The following is a 4,741-nucleotide window of genomic DNA, read 5'->3' as shown; positions in this document are numbered from 1 at the left end:
CAAAAACTTCATCGAAGTCGATTCCTTCTTTCTGATGAAATCTTTTCGCCATAAGTCTCGCCTTGTGTTGAGTCACTTCTCCTCTAGGATTCAACTTCACCTTGTATACACATTTCACATTGATTTCCTTCTTGTCTTGGATCAATTCGACAAGTGACCAAGTGTTGTTGACTTCGATTGACTTCAGCTCTTCGTCCATTGCTTTCACCCACATCAAATCTTTCAATGCCTCAGTTGCATTGACAGGTTTGACATCAACGTAAAAAGAATAATGTAAACTCACCTTCTTCATTGACCATATCATTTGATGTAATCACACATTCTTGCAACCTTGCAGGCATGTGTCTTGTTCTTTGAGGTCTGCTTGAGCCTGCTTCACCTTTATCTTTTTCCTGTCGAACTTCTCTTTCAACTTCACTAGCTGGTTCATCACAAAAGATTCTCACTGAATCTTTCTTGACATTCTCAGTCCAATCCCACTCCTTAAGATCATTTATGATCATGTCCATACTGATCACCACTTGCTTATTCACTAGGTCAAGCAACCTGTATCCTCCAATCGAATGATATCCTATCAGGATCATCTGATTCGACTTGTCATCAAGTTTTCTTCTCGACTGATCTGGCACATGTCTATGTGCTATAGATCCAAACACTTTCAGATGACTCAAGCTAGGCTTGACACCAGACCAACATTCTTCTGGCGTGATTCCTTCTAGCTTCTTCGTCGGACATCTGTTCAGGATATATGTCGCAATCAACACAGCTTCTCCCCATAATTCTTTGGGTAGATGCTTGCCTTTCAGCATACTTATAACCATATTCATGATGGTTATATTCTTCCTTTCTGCGATTCCATTCTGTTGTGGAGTGTAGGGTGACACCACCTCATGCACAATCCCTTCTTTCACACATAATACATCTAAGTCTTTCGATACATATTCTCCACCATCATCAGTCCTTAAAACCTTGATCTTTCGACCGCTCTGTCTTTTGACCATAGATTTAAACTTGCCAAATACCTCGATCACTTCACTTTTTTTCTTGATCAGGTAAGACCATAATTTTCGATTGAATTTATTTATGAATGTAACAAAGTATTTGTTACCTCCAATCAAATCCACTTAGAGAGGACCACATACATCAAAGTATATGACTTCAAGAATTGCCTTCGACCTGCTTTCTGCATCCTTACTGAAGTTGTTCTTATGCTGCTTCGCCTGCATGCATTCTTCACACACTTTGTTTGGAATGTCGATTTCTAGTAATCTTGAAACCATATTTCTTCTCTTCATATCTCTGATGTCTTTGAAATTGAGATGGCCAAGTCTATAATGCCATATCCGTTCATCTCTGTTGGTTGTTGTTGCAAGGCACTTATGCTCCATCACATTTAGTTCAATCTTGAAGGTTCTATTCTGAGACATTGGAGCTTTCAAGATCAACCTTCCATTTGAGTTGAGAACTCTCATCATCTTGTCTTTGATCGACATTCTGTAGCTCTTTTCGGCTAACTACCATATGCTGAGCAAATTACTCTTCATGCCTGGTATGTACAACACATTTGAAATTACTGACCTCTTGCCATCTTTCCTCATAATCAGAACATCACCAACACCTTCAACTGCTAGAGTGTTGTCATTTGCAAATTTCACCATGTTCTTCATTGAGGGCTTTATGTTGACAAATCAATATTTCCTTCCAGACATGTGTGATGAGCATCCTGAGTCCAAGTACCGTTGATCCTTGAATCTTTCTTCATCTCTTATTGTAACCATCAACAACGTCTCTTGTTCTTCATGTTTCACCCGCTTTGCATAAGTTTCTTGATTCTTCTGCTTTTCTGGACAATCACTAGAATAATGACCATACTTCTGACAATTGTAACACTGAATGTGACTCTTGTTTGGATTTTGACCACCACATCTTCCTCTACCTGCAGCACCACCTCTTTGGTTGCCTTGGTTCTAGGGTTTTCTCTGATTCGACCAGTTTCCTTCTTGCTGATTTCGATAGTCGAATTGTTGTAGCCTCCTCTATCTTTGTTGTTATTCCAGATTCCTTTGCCTTTTCTTTCTTTTGTTGATTGAGCCTCCAAAGCCATATCACTCTTCGACTTTCCTGCAACTCTTTCACCCATTCTTTGTTCATGATATTCAAGTGCCCCTTTAAGCTCTTCCTTTGTCAGTTTTGACAAATCTTTCGACTCTTTTATGACTACTACCACGTGGTTGAACTTTGGAGCCAATGACATCAAGATCTTTCCAACAATAGATCTTGATGTCAACACTTCTCCACATACCATCATTTGATTCACCAGTTTCATAACCTTGGTGAAGAAATTATTTATGCTTTCATTGTCTTCCATCTGAAGCAATTCATACGTTCTTTTGTGAGTTTGTAACCTCACCTCTTTCACCTTCTTCGCGCCTTCAAACGACTTCTCTAGAATTCCCCATGCTTCTTTCGCTGACTCTGCATCACTAACCTTTTCAAAGTTATTTGCATCAACATATTGATGGATTATAAAAAGAGCTTTATAATCTTTCTTCTTCAATTCTTTATGTGCAACCTTTTCTTGATCTGTCGTGTCTTCTACAAACGTTGCTACTCCTTCCTTCATAAGATTCCAAAGATCTTGATAACAGAACACAACCTTTATCTGCTTGCACCAATTCTCATAATTGTTGTTCTTGAGAATCAGAAGATTTGCGGGAAAATGGCCATTTGGATGATTCGTTGCCATGGTGATTTTCTTCCTACAAATCGTTTAAACCGGAGCTCTTGCTACCAGATGTTGGAAATCCCCCAAAATCTATGGAAAATTTCAATCAATCTTGACGAACAAGATTGTTACCACCCATACAATAACAATGAAAAGAGAAGAACAATGGAGAAAGAAAGAAAGTAAAGAACGATGAAGGAGAAGAATAATTAAATTTTGCAGAGTTTCTCTCTGCCCACAAACTGTGGAAAACTTTTTATTCACTTTGCAACTGCAAAATACTGTGAATTACAATGTTATGAATACTTTATTCATTTCATTACAAGAATAAGGGTTACTCCCTCTATTTATAGATTTAGGTTAACTTAGACCTCAAGCCAAAGCCCAAAACTATAAAAGTCCAAAATAGCTAACACTACTAAAATAGGCATAAGCCGAAATCTTGTGTGAAGCAACATGCTTCGATACACTAACACAACTCAACATATTAGGTGGTTCGACACTTCCTTGTTCTGTCGAGCAAGCTGCTTCAACATAAGAAAATACAATTCAACATTTATAAGTGAGAGAATTCTCACTCTACAAAATGATATTCTTGTACTATTGAATTAGACAAACTATATTTATTAATATAACATCAAGAGTTTTGTTTAAGATTCAATAGACCCCATATTATCAGGTTTCTGTTATCATATCATTCATTATTTATTTCCACACTACAAATATTCAATCTTGAATATGAGAGATGTGTTAAGAGTGTTACATCAAATAATATATAATATAAACATATTATAAGTGAAGACAACCATCGTCTAAGAACATTTCTTATCAGTTATATAAATTATACATAGATCACATATGTTAGTTTAAAAAGTTTTTCATGAATCAAAAACAAATATATATTTTATTATAAGTATATCTTATATAACAATTAAATTAAAAGTTAATAAAAGTTATAATACAATTGTTTTTGATATAAATAAGACTATATTATAAAAAATATATATATAAAATTAGAGGATTAGGTCTGGCCCAAAAAAGGAAGGCAAACAAAAGGAAAATATAAAAAAAAAGTGGAAAAATAAAAAACAGAATAAAATAATCTTAAAAAACCTATTTAAAAGTAATTCAAATCGGTCCCCGAGAAAAATCGTCTTTAATGAAATAAGGGAAGATTTCCCATCATATAAATTAAAGTATGCCATGCCCATGTTTTTCAAATTTGTCAGCACATTTGTTCTCGTCTTAATTGAAATTCAAATTTCTACAAATATACAATTTATTTCTAAGCTTTATTGATGTATTTCACCAAAGTAGGAATTTTATTGATGTATCCATACTCATCCTTTACCGTTGATAAGTTGTTGCTCATGTGCTTGCATACTCATCCTTTCCTAATATAGAGACAAGGTTGATCTCTTCCAATTTATAAACTTTATTTTAATTTTGTCACTTAGAGGTTTACCATTAAAAATAGGGAAGCCTAGGTAGGAAAAAGGAATATGTCCTTTATTAAATCCCAACAAGCTACCTAACATGAGGTTCTTATTATTGATCATAGCCCCTAAAAAGAATTTATTTTTACAATGGTTGATGATTTGATACCTTATGGGAGAAGTAGACCGGGTCTTAGGATGAATCACTTTCTCTCACCAAAATTGCTGCTACATCTTCCTGAAATACTGAGAGATAGATAAAGAGGGTCGACCTTTCTTTAGTGGGACTAGAATGGGAGGTTGTGGTAATAATTCTTTGATATTTAAAAACACTATTACAATATAATTTTTTGATATTTAAAAATACTATATTTCATTCTAGTGTCCATTCAAATGTTTTTTCTTTCTTCAAAAGTTTGTAAAATGGGAGTGCATGGTGTGTTGATTTAGAGATTAATCGTGACATAGTGACCAACATACAATTCAACTTTTGAATCCCCTTATTGGTCTTTGGAGTTGCTATGTTGACTACTTATTGACATTTAATTTGGTTCACCTTTATCCCTTTTTATGGGAGGTA

The sequence above is a fragment of the Lathyrus oleraceus genome, chromosome 2, assembly GCF_024323335.1.
Source record: "Lathyrus oleraceus cultivar Zhongwan6 chromosome 2, CAAS_Psat_ZW6_1.0, whole genome shotgun sequence".
In the NCBI taxonomy this organism is placed as follows: domain Eukaryota; kingdom Viridiplantae; phylum Streptophyta; class Magnoliopsida; order Fabales; family Fabaceae; genus Lathyrus; species Lathyrus oleraceus.
The sequence above is the reverse complement of the archived record's forward strand: the minus strand, read 5'-3'. Positions refer to the sequence as shown.